Below are 21,311 nucleotides of genomic sequence, written 5' to 3' on the forward strand. Positions count from 1 at the left end.
TTTTGGGTTGCTCAGCACTTTTGAAAAATAGGCCACTTCTTTCAGTGTCTAACCGTGGACTTGGGATACTTAAATAAACCCCATCATACTTTCCTGCCCTTTTATTATGGATTTATGGATGGGGAAAATGAAACCCAGAAAAACAGTCTTGCCTAAAAAAAAGGTCACAGGTGCAAAGCTATGCAGCATAATGCAGCGCCACATAGAGATGCTTGAGCAAGCTTCGGGACTGGAAGCAATGTAGCCACTTTAGTACAACTTTGCCTGAGCTAATTAGATTTGCTGTGCCTCCTCTTCCAGTGCCCTAGCTGGGTCATTCAGAAGTAGCTTGGGTATCTCTACGTGGTGTTTCATTGTGCTATGGAGATAAACCTGAGTGTGTCTGTTCCTTTGCACTGACTTCTGGTCTTTCCTAGACTTTCAGTTGTGTAGGTGTTGGAACGGCCTGTTTTAAGTCTTCTTGTTGCAGTCTGAAGGGGAAGTAGGTACATATAGTAATGTGCACTGTGGACTGGGGGAATGTATTTGGTTTAGTAGTCTGATTATCTCACTTTCTTCTCTCACACCACATTTGTTTCCCTGCCTACAGTGACACACAGTGGTGATGAGTGTCTTCTGTGCCAAAGCACTTTCCCTAACAAAAGGAGACAGAGGACACTGAACTTTGTTTGAAATGGAGCCTTCCAAGTTCCTCTTAGATGAGCACATTGCTCTCTGGGCTGAACATGTTTCCTGGTGTGACAAAAAGACTGAAATTCAGGGCTGTTTGTAAGTGGGTAAGATAAAGTCTCTGTGGTTTCTACTTGCCACCTTTGCACTGCAGTGCAGTGATGTTCTCAACTTTTACATGCCATTAATGTTCCACCCACTAGGTCATTAAATTTTTTGTCATGTCATGGTCAGTAGAGAGCTATGGGTATCATAAGCTGATCTACAAATGCTGAATTAAAATTTCCTTAAGTTTTTGTGACAGATAAAAAAATAATTCTGTCACGTAAGCCACAATGAACTTTAAAATATGAACTGTTTGTCTAACATATTTCTACTGCTGCCTTATCTGTTACTGATTGGAAACTTTGAAAAATGATTTGTGAATATACAATTCTACTGAGGTTATAAACATTTTCCCCTTCATCCTTTGGTCATTTTTTTCAAGGCAAGTGTGCATGGAAAGAGAATAACTTTGCTTAAGTTATCTTCTGTCTCCCAAATGGTTTTTCTCATTTGATGGGAGACAGAGTCATCTAGGGATATGCAGAGGTAGGAGGCCTAAACTCCCTTTCTCAGTGTACTCCATACATGTTGTATGACCTTAGACAAGCCTCCTAATGTCCTTGGGTCTCAGTTTTATTACCTATGAAATGAACATAATAAGGTCTACACCTCATCTGAAAGGTCCTCTAAGATTGATATACAAAGCATTACCACCAGAATGCTGTACTTATGATACTGTACCTTCATCTAATTCCTATGAAGGAGTTGGCCGAGGTCATTGTGGGACCCCTGGCAAAGCTCTTCCACAAGTTGTGGTGCTCTAGCGAAGTCCTTGAGGACTGGAAGAGGGCCAATGTTGTGCCCATCCATAAGAAGGGCAGAAGGGAGGACCCGGATAACAATAAGCCAAATAGCCTAACTTTCATCCTAGGGAAAATCCTAGCAAAGTTCATCAAGGAGTCTATCTCCAATAAGCTTGCAGAAAGTAAGATTCTGAATGACAGCACGGCTTTGTCGTGGGCAGGTCTTGTCTTACCAGACTCATCTCCTTCTATGTCCAGGTACCTCACCACCTGGACACGAGAGAGCAGGTTGACATTGTATACCTAGACTTCCAAAAGGCCTTTGATCTAGTATCCCATGATGTTCTCATGAGAAAATTGGAGGATTGTGGGCTTTACTCTCAGACAGTCAGGTGGGTAAGAAACTGGCTGCAGAATAGGACCCAGAGAGTCGTAGTGAACGGGTCATCCTGCCAAGAAGTGAGCAGCGGTGTCCTGCAGGGGTCGGTGCTTGTCCAGTACTTTTCAACATTTTTATTAATGATTTGGATGTGGAGATGAAGAGCTCACTGACCAAGTTCATGGATGACACCAAGTTATGGGGGAGCATAGTCACACTTGAAGATAGGCTACAGTTAGAGGCTGATCTAGACAGGCTAGCAAGTTGGGTGGATTGGAATCTGATGAAGATCAATGTCAAGAAATGTAAAGTGCTCCACCTCAGGACGAGCAACCCCCAATGTGCCTACAGGCTTGGTGGCACCAAACTGACTAGCACCACGAATGAAAGCGACCTGGGGGTAGTAGTAGACCACACTATGAATGTAAGCCGGCAGTGTGATGCTGTCGCCAAATAATACTCAATCAATGCATCTCCAGCAAAACCAAGGAGGTGATTCTTCCACCCTACTTGGCACTGGTGAGACTGCAGCTGGAGTGCTGTGTCCAGTACTGGGTACCACACTTTAACAAGGACTTGAACAAGCTTGAGAAAGTCCAAAGAAGAGCCACCCATATGATCAGTCTTACAAGCCATATGAGGAAAGGCTGAGGGACCTGGGACTCTTCAGCCTGAGGAAGAAAAAGGCTGAGAGGGGACCTGGTAGTAGCTTACCACTGCATTAGGGGAGCACATCAAGAGCTCAGTGAGCAACTGTTCACCAGGGCACCCAAGGGGAAAACTAGGAGTAATGGCCACAAACTCCTGGAAGTGAGTTCAACATTAGGAAATGTTCAGGCTCAACATTAGGAAAAACTTCTTTACAGTCAGGGTATCTGGACTGTTGAATAAGCTCATGAGGAGACTAGACAGTCACCTCCCTGGGGTCACCTGATCCGCAGTTATTTTTCCTGCCTAGTGCAGGTGGCTGGACCCGATGATCTTCTAAGGTCCCTTCCAGCCTTATACTCTATGAATCTATTATTAGAGAATAATGTTTTACACCTTAGAAAATAATGGAAATTTTGAATTAAATTTCAATTTCTCTGTTTGCCAATTTGCTTAATCAAAAGTCTGAGTATTCAGACTTTGTAAACACAAAAAATGACTATACATACTGCCATTTTAAGGGAAAAAATGTTAGGTTCATGTCTTTACCTTGTGTCTTTCCCAGCACAGCCATAATAATAATAATAGTAAACATTAATAAAGTTAAGTGCAAAGAAGCAGATAAAAAGTAAGCCATTATATTCCATTTCCATTCATTTATAGTGAGGGGATGAGTAGATGAGCATGAGCTGAACAATGTTGTGGATCCATGTCTATGTGCAAACCACTGACACTGATACCTAGGTAGTAAGCATAATATAAATGCCTAGATAGATTTTTCCACTTGAGATTCACTTGCTAAAAGTGAATTTGAAATTTGGGGAGTTGCCAAAAAGAAGCTGAATTATATATTTGATTGTAAAATTCACCATTTCCTGCAATGGCTAATTAGTATAAACCATCCATTTGGAAAACAGAAAAAATCTTACATTTCCTGAATAGCTAATCTTGAAAGTTTGCAATGAAAATATTTGCAGCAAAGTATTTGTACAAGAACGATTTGCTGATAAAAATACAGAGTTTTCAACAACGCATTAAAGGATATTGTGATGTTTGTAAGGTAAAATTATTTTAATTCAATTCATAGATTATTAATTGTAAATTATTGTTCAACCTGTTACAACTTCAGGTGAGGGGGAAAGAAAAGCTACTAAGACTCTGAAACACCTGGATTTCTTAATACACAAAAATCTCCAATGCTACATTGGGAGTTTGGAGCAACGGAAACACAACATATTTGAGAAGCAAAGGCATTTCTGAAACAGACTTTTTTTTTTTAAGGAAAATATTTCATGTCCCATGTCAGATTAGCCAGATCAAGTCCAAATCCTTTTGAATCATCCAAGAACCACAGATTACAAGAAGGGGTGAGATCTCTGGTCTCTGCTTGCAACCCCATCCCCCTAATAGGGAACCACAATGACCCTTCTTCTCCTTCAGCAGCTGGTGGGAAACAGTCTGCTTGCTTCTGAGAGCAGTCTGGGAGCCAGGGAGGGTGAGAGCAGGGGAAATAGAGAAAAACACAAGCCTTTTTCTCATTTGGATGGTGACTCCCTCATTTGCATCAGTCTCTGAGACAGCTTTCAAAGCCTCCCCGCCTGGGCTGAGGGCTTTTGCTGCAGGTTTTTTTTTCTTTTTCCAGGGGCCTTTGGAAATCTCCCTGCTTTGGCTTGTCATAGACCTGACACAGGCTGGGAGAGGAGTGAGTCTCGCAGTGAGCGCCTTGCACAGATCTTGCTGAGCTCAGGCTGTTGAGGCTGCGTTGTGGAGAGCCAGCACTGATGCTGTACTGCTGTTGACATTTCCGGTTGCAAGTGCCCAGCCAATTGGCGAGAACAGGCAGCTAGCTGGAGCAGCGACAGACACATGAAATATGATAATTTTCTGCTGAGGAGCTGTAGAAGGGGGAGGGAGGAGAGAAAGTGTGTGTGTGGGGGGGGGGGAGGCAGGGAGAGGGGGGAGGAAGAGTCCTGCTTGATTCCAATGGTTTGTCTGACAGGGTTTGCAGATAGAGGACTATACACTACACAGAAGAATGCTGGGCGCTAAATTACAGCACCCTGGGGAGAAGCTATTATTCACTAGCCACTGAGGATGCTGCTACGACTGCCACTCAGGTGGGCTGAATAATGTATGTCAGTAGGGGAGAAGCATGTGGCTGCTGTATGAATGCGCTGTACATGTGTGTCTGCCATGGATGGCTGCAATTGTTTTCCTAGAAGTACACTCAGTGCATCAGTGTTTTTTTTTTTCCTCCCCACTCTGGGAGATCTGTTGTTTGGTTTGTTTCTTGGGGTTTCTTTTTTCGCTAAACAGAACCAGGAATACGATCTAAAGAGCTTTAGCTGGCTCATCGTTTTCTTCTTTAAAAAGGAGCTGTGGAATTATACCATGAATGTAATTGCTTGAGCCTTTAAACTGAGGGTTGGTTTTTTTTTTTAGTGGCTGTTGTTTTAAAAAAACATTGTTTTTTAAAAAAAAAAAAATATATATATATATATATTTTTTTTTTGGAAGAATGCTTTATTACTGTGCCAGAAACTGCTCATTTAAAACTTTGCAGTCTGTTCCTTGGAGTTTTGATGGTAAGCACTTGACAGGGGCGTTCACTGAATATAATTAACCCTATCTCACCAAATGGGGAAAAGTGGCTGATATAGCAACTGTTTCAAAGATTCAGGAGCAACAAAATAGTTAGAAGCTATAGGATGCTTATGCAGTGTGTAGTGTGGAGATTTATTTTCATAATGACTATGCTTGCATTTAGCAGCTGAATGGGAAATATTTCAGTTTATTATTATTACCAGAAGGGGGAAAAAAAAACATTTTTAAAGTCTGCTATGTCAATAACAGGATTGATATAGAAAGGTCACTAGCCTGAACCCTGTTTCTTCCTGCTTCTTGGGCTATGTGGCTGACTTTTTTTTTGACAGCTCTACAGAAGTGATAATTGGTGTACTGTATCTTTAAAAGGTTAAAACCCTTTTCAAAAAGGCCTAGACTCATAGTGGGAAAAGACAAGAGAGGCTTTGGCTGGCTTTGGATCTAGAAAACAGCTGCTGATTAGAGTCTGCATCTTCAGGCTGAATTTATTGCATATTTTTCAGCAGCAGGGATTCGAGGAGGAAGCTTCCGTTTGGGTTTCTTGATCGTGGTTTATTTTTATTCCGAGGAATAACAGAGGAAGGATTTGTTCCGGCTGGAGCATGCTCACAACCTGCAGAATCTCCCATTATTAAACAGCCTACTTTGGGGCTTTAATGTACATGTTTTATTATTAGCATGATCATTATTTGGCAAAGTGTATCTAGTCTTACTATTTTAAAAGGAAGCTTTTCTCATAATGAGCTTTCTCCTCCCTTACTTGAAACAGGTGCTAATGAAAGAATGCAAATAGCATTGGCTGATCAGAACATTTCATAAAGACGGGAACAGTCCCTAAGCCAAAACAGTCTGGAAGCTGCCTGCCGTTACACAGCAAAGGTAGGTCTGGGGGGTTTTTATTCTGCACGTATATGTCTGTGGTGCTATATTTTTTTATTATAGCTACTGTCGAAAAACAGTGCGGCGAGATTCCATTTTGCTTGTGCTTTCCTTATGAAAGGTGTCAGGTTGCTGTTGAGACAGTGTCTGTTGGGCTGTGCTGGTGTGTGTGTGTGAGTGTGCGTGCGTGCGTGTGTGTGCTAGTCTGTGTATTCCCTGGGTGGGCTGAGCTCACTGCTGTGCATGGCGTGATGGGCGAGATCTGTGAGCCTGAAGTAACCTTAGCAGTGTCAATCAGCATACATCAAGAGTGTAACCCTGTCTGCGCCACGCTCAGACATGGATTTCGCTGCTTGCTCTGTTTTAATTAGCTTTGCCTGTCGCATGAATTCATCGCCGACTGACAGCAAGTTCATTTTCTCAGAAAGTGGCAGGATTTTACTTGCGGAACGGAGGCCGGGGGAGTGGAATGCAAATGCCTTGTCTGTTGGTTAAGTGTAAGATATATATGCTACTGAATGGAGATATTGTCCCCTTGCAGTTATTGTGATCATTGCATTCAGTAAAAATGGACATGTTGCTCTCTAGGTTGCCTCATCCTGCTAGTGCCAGCATTGTGCCATCTTTCACAGCTATGCTGAGTGGGTATACAAAGGCCCTACTCTGTTTTCATGTCTGGTATTTATGCTCTGTCTCTCGTGAATGCCAGTACCTGCTAATTGATGACAAAAAAAAAAGGGGTTGCCACATCCCGAATTTTAACAGACATATGTCTGATCATAACTGAATCCCTTCCTACACAAAGCCAGGTCACTGACAAGTCTCATTATATGCTGCCAAACTGTATTTGTATTTAGTCTTTGAATCCGGTCAGTTTTAGGATTTTGTTAGCTTCCTCGGTTTGTTTTTTGCTATGAGCTATTGCTTTCATAGATTTTGGCGGGCAATTGTTATAGACACAGGTGACCAAGTTCTGCAGATGGTTTACAGCAGCCTCATGCAGTACCTGGCTGTGTTTCTTGTCCATGCACTGGATTTTCTGCTGTGTTTCACAGAACTGCAAGACTGGAATTGCAGCAGTGACTGCAGTGGGCTCTGTTAGGGCCAAATTATTTCCTCGGCTGTATGTTTGATCTTCCATTTACTTCAGTCTTATGATCTCTGAGGGCAAAATGTAGCAATTATTATAGACATCTGGATATATTTCTTCATGTGTTAAGGTCCATTTGTAAACACTAGTTATGTATGTGACATAGTATAAGTGCCTATTGTACAAATGCTAGGTTGGGTTTTTTTGGATCAGTTATTAGGGAAGAGGTCTATAAGAAGTTCACCACTGATTAATCATAAAAGTTAAGAATGTTCAGCACGTTCGGTACATGATTATTTCATACAAACACCCTAAGAAAAAACAGATATCCAGTTTGACAGATGTGAAGCATCCCTTACCATATATATAAACACACATATATATATATATACAGTCTCTCCTCATCAATTACTTTAATTAGGAATTCATGGCTGTAGAATGCGTAAAGTGCAGCATAATTGAAATGAATTTTTGGCTCCATTTTTGGCTCCCTGATTAGGTTGATCCTACATAACATATATTTACAAGTTCTGTTTTAAATTTATTATTTATTTACTCTTATTAATTTACTGCAAATCTGAGTTGACATGAACTACTGTTTTACCAGTCCTTTACCTGCACAACTTCTGCCTCAGTTTGGTTGGTCTAACCCTGCAGATTTTAGGAGCTGTTTCAGCAGAGTCTTTGTATGTGTGCACCTCTCTTCCTATTCCCATTCCCCTTCATCTTTTGGAAGTGGCAACTAGAAATCCTAACACAAACTCATAACGTGCCAAGTTCGTACTTTGAGAAGACAATATATGGCCTGCATTTCAACAAAGCTTTCACCCATAATGAATTAATATACCTTAGGTCAGCCAGTTGTGTAGCAATGTTTCTGCAGGGACAAGAGTCTGTCACTGGTTTTACTAGGACCACTACTGAGACAATGAATTAAAATATCAGCTCTGTTATGTAATAGATTATTTACAAAATTTGTTTCCAGTCAAGGGCCTTGAATAAAGGGGGTTTGTATATGCGTTTGTGTTGAGATTTCTCAGGTTATCCTATGAAGAGTTGCATTATGAGAGAGCCATGCTTATTTCCAGCCTTGAAACCTCAGTCTGGTAGGGGTGGCTGGTGCCACTGAGCCATAGTTAACCTGGCAGATCTCCAAAGGAGACTTAAACAGTTGCAGGTGATCGGTTTTAGTGAGTCAATAGAGGACGGTTTTCCTACTGAGTCTCCTCAAAACCATTTCTTCATCCTGGTGTCAGGGTGACAAGCTGCTGACAAATGTATGGTCCAGGTCTTCATCTCTCCTTTAAAGGCTTTTATTGCAAAAATAGAGCAAACTTATCATTCTTGCCAATTTCTAGTTTGGACACCTTCGCTGTTCCTCCCAAACTCTACACGGAGTTTCAGTAGGACACAATTAACTTCACTGCCTGTTGTAAAAGGTTGCACAGTATACTTGTGCGCTGTTAAATAGCTATCTTGTTTCACCTCAGTGGTGGCAGTAGGTATACGGTAATTTGCATCTTCTGTGTGTAGTTTCTAAAGTTCTGTGGGATTGAAAGGCATTTTATAAATCAGTTTTATTATAATTATTCAACTTGTAGGAAAGGAAAATGAAAGACAGGAGTAGAGACCATCACTCTGACCACACCAAAGGACAATGTCACAGAACAGACTCAAAGAAGACTGCTGGTCTTTTGGGTTATCGGCGGCAGTGGCAGTCCTTCGATATAAGATATAAGTCTTCCAGCAAATAGGGAAGTCATCAGTGAGTCTGTAGATGACTGGGGAGGCCAATCTGAGATCCATGTGTTCAACCAAAGGCGTGGCAAATAGTTCTGGGATGGAGTAGATCCTGGTGAAGTCATGTCGTAACTCTTTCCCTTTGTGTCTCTCACCTATACACCTCCGCAGTGAGATGAGTTTGCTCTAAATAATCAATGCCTTGTCATACATCACAGTGCGACTGGGATGATTCAGTACTTGAGTCTCCCAGGTAATAGTGTAATAGGTAATAATGTTCGTAAAATTGCTGTACGTGCATATTCCATGTAGGCCTGATATTCTCCAATGTCCTAACACTGTTTCTGTTTGTTGGATAAAATGATGGTTATTCCCTTAAATATATTTACATAAAATAAGATACTTTCTAGGAAAATCAAAACATTTTGTGAACATGCCAAATATGTTTTCTACATTCTATAGGAAGTCTCGATGTAGAAAGTGCAATATCTAGTTCTAGCATGTGTTTATTAACTTAATTCAAGATTTGCACTTGATTCAGTAACTACTAGGTCTCAGATTTTTTAACTCTTTAAATGAATCTGGTGAAGCAGGGAACTGTGCCAGAAAAAACAATAATATAATATTGACCTAAAACGATCATCTGTAATTGGACCGGCTAGGAGCATGTCACTTTCCCCTAAACTGGTGGAAATAAAAACAAGTTTATAGTGACTTGTAGCTAAAAACACCTGGTTTCTCAGTACTCAAACTAAGTACCTACCCATAGTTTGGGAAATGAATGTGTCATCCTTTAGGCTGTGTGTAGACGAGTTCAGGGGTCTGATGTGTGGCACCGCAGACCTGTCTGTGGCACCACACACCGCACATGCAGGCATTCCCAGCATGGTTACCCTGCAGCATTGGGGATGGGGGTTGACCCTGGGAGATCCCAGAGTAAAGAACAAACAAACATACTAATAAAAAAATGAAAGCAGGGGGACACACATGGCAGCTGTGCACACTGCTCAAAAGTGGAGTTTGGCTGGCTGGAGCCACACACTAGCTTCCGGCCAGGCTTCCTGCCACGGTTGCAGCCCCGGGAGGCCCCAGGACCCCACGTAAGGTTGTTGGAGCCAGCACAGTTGCTGGCCACAGCTTCCCCTACCTCACCTGAGGCAATCTGCCATGTACCAAAATGCACATGGCATAGGCGTTCCCTGGAGACAAGCAGCAGCGGCACCAGGTGTGCCATTACTCTTTGTCCCTGGGGAAACAAACATCTGCGCTCATCTGAACACAGCCTTAGTGCGGCTACACCAAGGAACAAGAATAATAAATGCTATTGGATTTAGTTTGTGATGACTCTAGGCATTGTGGCCTCTAGTTTGTTTGTAATGAAGACAGATTCAGGTAGAAGGTTGTGTGCTGTTTAACCATGTCTGAAGATTACCAGTCTCACTCCAATGAGGATGTCGGAATTGACATTGGCCCAAACCTTGTTACCTGGAGCTTTGACAGGCCCAGAGTCTTTTATGTTGGGAATGAAAGTGTACCAACTATTTTAACCTATGAATTACTTCAGCTCTGGTCTTACTAACTGTTAAATGTGTAACTGCTAGTGGGAAAGAAGGTGGTATGGTTTTATTTTTTTGATTCTATATTGAAAATAAAAGAAAGAGAGGAAGCAACTGTTTTGGCCAAGATCCGCATCAGTTATTGGCAATCTGAGAATAGAAGTGAGGCGACCCAAATGAAAGTAGCTAGTAGAAAAGAGTGCTTGCTATTTTTTTCCTAACTGGATATTCACCAGACAATCACCACCAGACATAAAAAAATGCATGGAGGAATGTGTTTTATTTTATAAACAATCATTGTTACATTTGTAAAAGAAATTCTGGTACTTAATTGGTTACAAAATAGTTATGTGATGATTCAGAAAGTTTTGGGTGTAGTTTATATTACTGACAGCTGGAACAATGTTAACCAATCAGATTGTTTAACTCTGAGCTTTCCTAGCTTTGTCACATCATGCATAATTATTTAGTAGATTACCTCCCGGATACAGTCCTTCCCATTTATGGTTTTACAACATCTCTGTTGACAACTATAGCTACTGCTTATGTGGAAGAGTGGCATTTGGGAAGTATTTGAATGTATGTTTTAAAGGAAGTTACCACGTAGAAACATAAAAGGATAAGCATCACATGACCAGACAACTCTTCATGACCTAGCAGAAAGAACCGTGGGCTAATGATAATAGTTCACAGATCACACTTTCAGAACCAGTACTAATCTAAGCAAATGACTGAATCCTGATTTTTACAAACCTATGTTAAGTAATAGCCATTTCTAACTTCACCTCTCCTTTGAAATGTTAGTTGCAAAGGCATATTTGCTCCATCTAGGATATCATGACCATGATGATCTCAGATAAAGGCTTTCAGAATATATATACATTTACAAACAAAAATGGTTTAACATTAGTTATAATTAGAATTGAAACAGGACCTGTGTATGCTGTGGCATGTTATTGTTAGAATGATTTTTTCTTTTAAGTTTGGAAATAAACAGTTAAGTGAAACTTGATAAGTATTAGCATCTCTTGAATAAAATGTTTGTGTATAAAATATCATAATGCGTAGTCCAGAAGCAATACCAACTTTACAACCATAACCTTTCTAGCCCCAGCCCAAAGACCAGACTGGCTTGTAAGCATTCTCATCTTTCCTCAAAAAAATTGTGAATAAGAAATATGAACCCCCGCAAACTCCACTCATTCGCTGAAGGCTCAACCATAGATTATTTCCAGTTCACCTGTTCATTACAGCCAACAGCACAAAAGACAGAATCCCATTTCACTTTACACTCCAAGCTCATAACTCTCATGTTTGCCACTCAGTTTACTGTCCAATTCCATGTGCAGTGAGTAGCATGGGCCATACCAAAAACCAGGTGGGGAGGAAGGCCCTCTCATGTTTTTAGCTCAGTAGCTTTGTTGAATTCATCTAGGAAGCATATTCCAGGCTCCTGAGCTGCATCTACATGAGACCCTGACTGCACAGTCATTACTGTGCACTCATTTAGTACTTGTATAAACAAGTGCTAAATGACTGCGCAGTAACCCAAATTACTGTGCAGTATCACTGATGAATGGCTTTTTTGTTAGGGGTGTGTGAAATGGGCCGCATTCAATTCAGATTTGGCCCAAATCAGGGACAGTGATTCGATTTGTTGATTTGGATCATTGTCCTGATTCGATTCGGCTGAATCCGAATCTGAAGATTCGATGCTGATTCAGAGAATCAGCAATTCAGCCATAGACACAGCTTTAAATGTTTTTTCTACATACCTTAAGATACCGGGTGCGGCTTGTGAATGCTGCAATGGTGGGGCAGATGGAGAACCCCAGGAGTGCAGGGGCGGCGGGGGGGTGCATATTTGGCAGTGAACCCAAAAGTGGATCAGAAGTACTTCTAGTCCACTTCCGGGTCCACTGCCGAGCATGTGGGGGACCCCCTCGCACCTCCCCCGCTCAGCAATTGGCCACAGGGTGACCCTGGGTGTCCCCCTAGACCCAGGAGGCACCAGTTGCCCAGTTGCAGGGTGTGTGGGGGGGTCCCCTTGTGCTTCCTGGTGAACCCGGAAGTGCTTCTGGTCCACTTCCAGGTCCACTGCCAAGCGCACTAGGGACCTCTCTGCACTCCCGTGGGGCACTCCATCTGCCCCAGCATCTCAGCATTCACAAGCCACCTGGTACTTAGAGATATGTAGAAAAAACATTTAAAGCTGTGTCTGTGTCCAAATCATTGAATCTTTTTGAATCTCTCTGAATCAATTTGGAGAATTCTGATTCAATTTGGAGAGATTAAAAGGTTTCCTGATTCAATTTGGATTCAGAGATTTGGGTGCCATATCAGGCTGAATCTCTGCCGAAATGAATCAGTGACCGAAGCTTTGCACAGCCCTATTTTTTTGTGATGCTACTGCACAGTAGCATCATAGTTTCTGCCACATGACACTACTGTGCAGGAGTCTCAGTTTACTGCTCAGTCAGTGTCTCATGTAGATGCAGCCCTGCAGTCCAGCTTCCAGCCCAGAGATGGTTTGTACCTGCATTGCTTCACTTTCTCAGCATAGGTTTCTAACCACTGGACTACAGGTCAGGCTCAGGAGCATGCTAGCCTGGATACAGTACAGCCTAGTGTGTGTACTCAGTAGCCCTATGGGGTAGGGACAAACATTACACATAAAGTTATTTAAGTGATCAGAAACTGGTTTAAACCTGTAACAGAACAGATGTTCAGTGCACATGAACTGACTGAAAATGACTGACTAAAACCTGTTTGAAATAAACCGGGTTGAATGTAGTATCAGACTTAACTGATGTGGGTCAAACTGGTTTATGCAATGTCTGTTCCAGACCCCTTGATGGTTTAAAATAAATCAGACTACCCCAGCATCCTGGCATGCTGCCTGGGCTGGGCAGGGCCCTCTGCTCCACAGCAGGGCTGGCCCCAACCCATTGCTCCCTGGCTGGAGCTCCAGCAGTGATTGCAGGCATCTGCCTGGTTTCTCCCTGCTAAGTAGGGATTATTCCCCACCACCCCTGCTTTATGCAGACACCTCTCAGCATTAGCTAACAGACCACATGCTGGCTACTGTCCCTGCTGTGGGAGATAACAAAGGCAGACGGGCTTTTTGGAGCTAATCAACAGGTAGTTGGTAATGTCCTTCCTTGGAAAAGCTGTTTAAGAAGAGTTTGAACTAATGGAGAAAGGCTTTGTTTTCTTAATGGGTTGGTAAACACTGAGTTAGGGGTGATTAACATTCCCTGCTGGGCTTCTCAGGATGGGGGGAACCCCACCTTAATCATAGTGTCCTGCTGAAGCCTGGCCACAGGTGGCTCAGCTCAGCACTGGAAAGGAAGGGAGGGCTGTTCTAGCACCCCCCGGCTTCTAGCCTGAGCTACTGCAGGCATGCGCCTTATTTTTTTCAGTCCAGAGGGGATGTCCATGCAGTTGCAAATCAGTTTAGCCTAGCCAGGTTAAACTAACCTGCAAAGATTGAATCAATTCACGATCAGGCTTTTTGAATGTTTGTCCCTAGCTGTGAAGACTTGTGTGTCCACACTGTACTTGGAATAGAATCACAAAAGGCATAGTACTAATACTGGCAATTATGAGCCTGGGTAAGTGCCATTTTGGTACATAAAGTGAAACATGCTTCTGCCCCAATTCTTCATCTTGTGGTCTCTCTAGATAAAGTCCTGCCTCCAGTCTCTGGTGAAAATACCACATGTATCACCTTTTACGATAATGGCCACATTAGCAACCACTTCAGGTCTAGTTGCACACGAGGTATTTCCATTATACTTCCCTGCTTCATAATGTTTTGAAAATTTTCAGACAAACATTTTCCAGTCTTAGGCTATGGTGGATTGTGAATGTAATGGGAAAGTAAGATATCTTAGGCAACTATACTTTAGTTCACTACTCAGTGCTCCATAATCAGATGAATTTTAATGGTTTTCAATTCCAAAACAGTTGAACCAATCTTCTTCACTCACTTTTTTTTGAAAAATAATGTGGGTGTCATTTTGCAATGAATCAATTGCTAGATCGGGCATGCGTCATCATTACTAATCAAAGCACACATGCTGACAAAGCAGGTACAGCTTGAGAAACCACAGACCATTGCTATTTTAATTAAAGTTAAAATCAAAGGTTTTATAATCCATCACAATATAATTTGTTTATATATTACTTGTGGGAATGATGAGTCTGATGCATCTCAAGCTGGTGTCAGATAAAGGGATTATTATGTGTTCATGGCACATTTGAATTCCCAATATAAAATATATCATTTTAAGAGACCAAATTGAAATTTGAGATTTACGAGTCAGGTCACTCAGGCAATCTGACTGCATTGATTGGAGTGTCATCGGTTCTGAAACTGGTTTGAGAGTAATAAAGAGAACATGGTAGCCTGTACAGAGCACATTATCTTTCAGGGTACATGGATATATGGCCAGAAAAATTGTTAGTCTGAGGTTTCAAGAAGGTGTCACTGTATTAGCACTATTAAAATATACAGTTTGGCCTGTGATGAGAGACAATGGCATGCTTTGCAGAAAAAGAAGGAAGTGTTAGTATCTCCAGCTATCAGCCAACACTTCTGTGCCCATCATGGAGTTCAGCAGGCTCAAGTGTTTTCCTGTGAGCTTTCTGATATTTGTTTCTCTTGTATTTGTTTGGGGATGAAATATATCCTTTGTTTTTATGTTAGTAAAATTATTTGTAAAACTTCACAGCTAAATAATAATGATCAATATGGAATCAAATGATTCCATAATGATCCTGCCATGGAGCCTATGAGGACCTTTTAAGTTTGAGAAAGTTGAGATTTGGATCTGAATGCTTATGGCTTACGATACGCTCAGTTTTTATTAGAAACTCCGAAGTGCAAGGGGTGACATTCTCAGTGTGCCCTAAGTGGCTTAAAAACATGAGTATTGCTCATAGGCAATGGGATTAGTACTTCTAAATTAAAAAGCACTTAGGAAAATTGCACCCCAAATGTTTTTTTATGTTTGGTAAGAAATGTCACATTTTTCTTTGTGCACTTCAAACCTGTTAATTGGTAGTCAGAAGCTTTGGAAGACTCTGAGGTTAGCTGAACCATACTTACACATGTTCCTCAGTGTTACACATAATAACACAGAGAATTACTGCTTATTTCAGTGGATTATCCAAATGTATCATCCCTTGAGAAAAAAAATATTGACTTCTTGGTTCAATAAATCTTGCTATGTATGTTAGCAGACATGAGTCTTTGATTATTTACACACCCCATAAATGTTACCAGCACTTTAAAGGGAAGGAAAATGTATGACACGGGGGAGGGGGGTGTTATACTCATGCATAAAAATATGACTGGTACTATGTTATTATTACTGTAATTTGGGAAGCATAAAAGTAGTGCAAAAAGGTAGAAGAATTATGCTTTCAGAATCAGAACTGGGTTCAATTATTGGCTCTGCTATACTCTTTCCATATATCCTTGGTCAAGCTGCTTACTTTCTGTGCCACCAAGAAATGGAAATAATGTTTCTTTTGTTCCTTCTATTGCCCATTTAGTCTAACTAGTTATAAACTGTTGGGGACAGGTATTGACTATATATTTTTCTACACATTTTTTTACATATTTAAAGTGTCTAGTGGCATAAGCTCCCACCTGGATCCCTAGGGACAGCATAATATACATAATAGATGATACACATGAAAGCCCTTCAGAAATGCTTTAGAAAAATTACAGCGACAATAATTTTCACTCACTGAATTCACAGCCTGCAGGGAAGAATGATGTGTGGAAGAGTCTGGGGACTGCAGGGATGCGCACCTTTGAACCTCGTCATAGATCTGATAGCTTACAGTTTTAGCAGTATTTGACAACAGTTCCAATGTCTGGTGTTATTAAATAGTGCAGGGGTCGCGGTGCATTTAGTGGTACGAGATTCTTTTCTTCCAAGCAGTACATGCAGCATGGAGTTGTGACACTTTTTTGCATGTTTGATTTTGTTTGAGTAAATGTCCGTGCCAGAAGCAGTAATGCTGAGTGGTGGAAGCCATCATTTAGTTCACCCCTCTTTTACAGAATTAGTATTACTGTGTTCTCATTTTTAATGGCCCGTGTCAGCTGGCACTGGTCAGTGTTTCTTCAAGCTGACCACTAGGTCAAATGCAAATGTAGGTGAAAGACACTGTAAATCAGTGTGTTCTGGAAAACAAATTTTTACAGGAACACCAGGAAAATAACTATATTCCCAGAGTACCTAATTTAATTGGAATGGTTTATTAACATAAGAGTGAAGGGTGTCATGACAAAGCTGCATATAAACACTAACTCTGATTTACACACCTTGAATTTGCATCACTAAGTTACGTCATTGAAGAGAAGCATCAAAATATCATTGGCCCTAATTTTGCTCTTTGATTCCTTCCAACGTCTGAAGTGGTAAAGACTACAGGATACATGCTATGGGAAGAGCTAGATGTAAAACTTACATGGTTGAAGGAAATATTGTCCAGTGGTCAGGCCAGAACACTTTGGCTTTATGCGCAACTGCCAGTCAGACAAAAGGCAAAATGCTTCAGAGCTTAGTGTCTCCGAGTACAGCCGGACCTATTTCACAGAGATTTTGCAAGCCTTGAATAACTGTGTTCAAGTTACAATGAGATCTTTAGATGGGATCATTATTTGATGCTGATGGGAATTCCATACAGCAATGGGAAATATTGCCACAATAGTTTTTTTCTCTCTCACTGCTTACTGAAAAGAACATAGGCTGATTATTGCATAGAGGGTTATTCTTTCCTTGTCTAACTATGTAATGTAGGTTTCTAAAGGTGGGCCTGCTTCTGTTGCTAATCTGACCAGAGCTTATAAGGAAGTGTTCTTTATTGGTCATTTATGTTCTCCCTAGCATTTATCATTGTGAATGTTGCTCCTGTATGTAAATGGTGTACAATGAAGCATATTCCCAATTCAGGAAATGGGGGAAGGGAAAAGACTTGGTTATGAGGAAGCCTTTTCTCTCTCTATGCCTATCTGGTTCCAGATAATGAAACAGCATAAAATGAAAGCTAAAATAAAATAAGCCTGCATTAAAATATTTTTAAGGTTGCATGGCAAAACGAACAAGTCAGGATATGTAAGAGTTTAGGTGGAATAAGTTATCTGAACTCTGACTATATATTTTTCTCAGAATTGATGCAATATAGTATTTTCCACAACCATCAGTAATATATATTGATAATCTTCATGCAATGAAAGACTTTTGATGGTGATGGGAATAGCATAGCTTTATGCTTGTGTGTATGAGAGTGAAGAATTAAACTTTAACATCGTGCATTTGAGAAAATGGAGAAAATGGGATATTTGTTCAAATGTAACTGCAAGTGCAAGGACTAGAAGTATTAAAAGCATGAACATTTCTGCCTCCAACAGGACAAAAACAGGAAAAAAAATCAGTTCTGGCCTTTCATATTTACATTAGACATAATGCAGCTTATGCATAATTCCATGTACTGTGTTGCGGCCTTAGCTGGAGTTTGTCTATGCGCTGACTACATAAATCACAATAGATTCATTATTAAAACAGCCTTTATGAAAGGACGCAAGTATAATTCAAGACATGTTGTAGAGTAAGTGAATTATCTTGATTTTTCCAAATAGTAATCTCTGGCTTGGTAATGAGATTCAAGCCTATCAAGGGGCAGAGAGAGACTCTATCCTTAAGCCAGGGAACAGGCATTCTCACCAAAGGCTGGGTTTTCAATTGAGTTCCTTACTAGAAGATTTGAACTCTGTGTGCAGTAGGCTGGATCAGGCTAGGCTGAACCAGTGTCAGAACCAAAGAGCTGTTTTTGCAGAGGACTGTGAATGGTCTGGAGGTGCCAAGCTGAATTTCCAGCAAACCCAATCAGATCAACAGCAGTGATGCAAAGCTGACTTCCCAGTACCCAGGCTAATCATGGCAATGAAGAACTGAACGTCAGAATGGAGCGTCACCAGACCAGCAGAAATAGAGCTGATATTGCAGAAGTGGAGCATGTTCGAGCAGAGCCTAATGATATGGGGTTTTGCTGGGCTGGAGTGGGCAACAGAGGACAGCAAGTCGTAACACCTCAGTGACTACTTATAGAGTTCAATTGGACAAGTGAATGGGGGTTACTGTCTGATTAAGAGTTTTGGATCTTAACAAGCCAGAAAGTCAATACCTATAACTCTAGGGTTGGCCATACTGCTAATACTCAGACTAGTTTTTGCTCATTTTACTGTACATAGGTGTATGTGTGTGTGTATTGTTGTGATTATTTTTAAAATCTCTTTTCATAGTTTCATAGTTTCATAGTGTCATAGTTAGTAGGGTCGGAAGGGACCTGAACAGATCATCAAGTTCGACCCCCTGCCATGGCAGGGAAGAGTACTGGGAGTACCATAATGGGTAGGGGCGTTCCTTGGGACTGGTGAAAGACCGACACAAAGTACCCATTTAGCAAGTTGGCTTTTTCCAGGGCGTCAGTTGTCAGTTGTCCCATCAGGTTTAGCAGCGGTCCAGTGTCACTCTTGGTTTTCCTCTGGCTCCCCACATATCTAAAAAAGGACTTTTTATTGTTCTTGATACTTGCAGCTAGTTGGAGTTCCATCACAGCCTTGGCTTTCCTGGTTCGCTCCCTGCAGGTCCAGACCAGTGCAGAATATTCCTCCTTGGAGGTGGATCCTGTCGTCCATCCTTTGTAGGTCTCTTTTTTAAACACAAGATGTCTGCTAGTTCCCCGGAGAGCCAAGGGGGCTGCTGTGCCCTTTTGCTGCCTTTCATCTGAGACAGAATAGACTTTGCTTCCGCATTCAGGATTGCTCCTTTGAGGAGCAACCACTCATCCTGAACTCCCCTCCCCTTTGGGTTGTGGCCCTTTGGGGCCTCTCTGACAAGCCTCCTGAACTTGTCAAAGTCAGCTTTCCTGAAGTCGAGGACTAGTGCTGACTGACTTACCAGCTGTATGGTGGATGGTGAAGGTGATCAGCTCATGGTCACTGTCACTCAGTTTCCCTCTGATTGTTAGGTCGCTGATTAGGTCATCCCCCATTGACAGAACCAGGTCGAGAAGTGCTTTACCTCTCATCAGCCTATAGACTTCCTGTGTCAGATACAGCTCATTCATGCATGAGAGAAAGCTTTGCAGCCGCTTAAATTTGGCCGAGTGCTCTTCCCATGAGAGAGAGTTTCGTAGTTAGTAGGGCTGGAAGGGACCTGAGCAGATCATCAAGTCTGACCCCCTGCCATGGCAGGAAAGAGTACTGGGGTCAAACAACCCCAGCAAGGTGATTATCTAGCCTTGTCTTAAAGACCCCCAGGGTAGAAGCCGGCACCACTTCGCTTGGAAGTTGGTTCCAGATCCTAGCCGCCCTGACCGTGAAGTAGCGCCTCCTGATGTCTAATTTGAATTTACCCTCTGCCAGCTTGTGACCATTATTTTTAGTCACTCCTGGCAGTGCTCGGGGGAACAGGGACTCCCCTAATGCCCTCTGGTTCCCCCTGACTAGTTTGCAAATGGCCACTGGATCCCCCCTCAGCTTTCTCTTGTGGAGGCTGAACAGGTTCAGGTCCTGTAGCCTCTCCTCGTAGGGCCTGCCCTGCTGCCCCCGATCATGTGAGTGGCCTCCTCTGGACCCTCTCCATGCTGTCCACACCCCTCCTGAAGTGCGGCGCCCAGAACTGGACGCAGTATTCTGACTGCGGCCTGACCAGTGCCGCATAGAGGGGGAGGATCACCTTCTTGGACCTGCTTGAGATGCATCTGTGGATGCATGACAAGGTACGGTTGGCCTTCCTGACTGCATCCACTCACTGCCGGCCCATGTTCATCTAGGCATCAATGATGATTCCAAGATCCTTTTCTGTCTCTGCACTGATGAGAAGGGAGATCCCCAGCCTGTAGGTATGGTGCTGGTTCTTCCTCCCCAGGTGTAGTACCTTGCACTTGTCAGTGTTGAAACCCATCCTGTTCTCATCCGCCCACCCCTGTAACCTGTCCAGGTCCGATTGTAACCGATTCCTTCCTTCTAGCATGCCCACATCCCCCCACATCTTAGTGTCATCAGCAAATTTGAACAGGGTGCTTTTTACCTCCTTGTCCAAGTCACGGATGAAGATGTTGAACAGTGCGGCCCGAGGACTGAGCCCTGGGGGACCCCACTGCCCACATTCCTCCAGGCTGAAAATGACCCATCCACCACCACTCTCTGGGTGCGACCCTCCAGCCAGTTGGTGACCCATTTGACTGTGTAGGTGTTGACACCACAGTCCCCCAGTTTTTTAATGAGAACGGGGTGAGAGACAGTGTCGAAGACCTTCCAAAAGTCCAGAAAGACTATGTCCGCTGCTACCCCTGCATCTAAGGATTTGGTGACCTAGTCATAGAAGGCCACCAGGTTGGTCAGACAGGACGTGCCTCTAATGAACCCATAAAATTTCACCAAGTAAATTGTAGTTCTATGTTTCCAAGCACTCTTAGTGCTTTCAAGTGGACAGCAACCACCTGCCACAGTAACCAGCCAAGCTATATTATGATTCCATAAAGGCAGATGGGGTATGGCTCTGACTGGGGAATTGGGCTTTGCTTTATTTAATCTATAAAAGAATACCTGAACACCCTGAGCCCAGGCCTTGTTGCTACCATTGAACATTGGCCAAATAGTTATATACTGGCCACACTTCTTGGCTTCTGATTGCTTAGCTGTGCAGCTTAATGTTATGTTGATAGCTTTTACATTTAATTTCCCATTAAAAAAAAAAACCCAGGACACAAAGGCAGAAAAGTCTTCAATTCTCTAACCAGAAAACAGCAATCATCAAAAACAACTCATATAAATTAAAAATATTAGCAAGCTGAGTACTTGTAGCTTCATC

At 42.2% G+C, this 21,311-nt stretch overlaps 1 protein-coding gene across 2 annotated transcripts in view; it reads left to right on the plus strand.

The window, feature by feature from the left end:
- HIVEP3 (HIVEP zinc finger 3) overlaps positions 1-21,311 on the plus strand; it is a 529,666-nt gene that overhangs the window by 15,704 nt on the left and 492,651 nt on the right. Inside the window, exons 2-3 of one of the 2 annotated variants that reach the window (XM_090056875.1) lie at positions 4,544-4,661; positions 5,918-6,027. The gene's annotated coding sequence lies outside the window, so the exon portion shown is untranslated. Of the gene's footprint in view, positions 1-4,530; positions 4,662-5,917; positions 6,028-21,311 lie in introns of those variants that run through there. The other variant, XM_090056873.1, reaches the window with a different exon arrangement.

This window comes from Crocodylus siamensis, chromosome 7 (assembly GCF_052110815.1).
Source record: "Crocodylus siamensis isolate JL-2025a chromosome 7, ASM5211081v1, whole genome shotgun sequence".
Lineage (NCBI taxonomy): Eukaryota > Metazoa > Chordata > Crocodylia > Crocodylidae > Crocodylus > Crocodylus siamensis.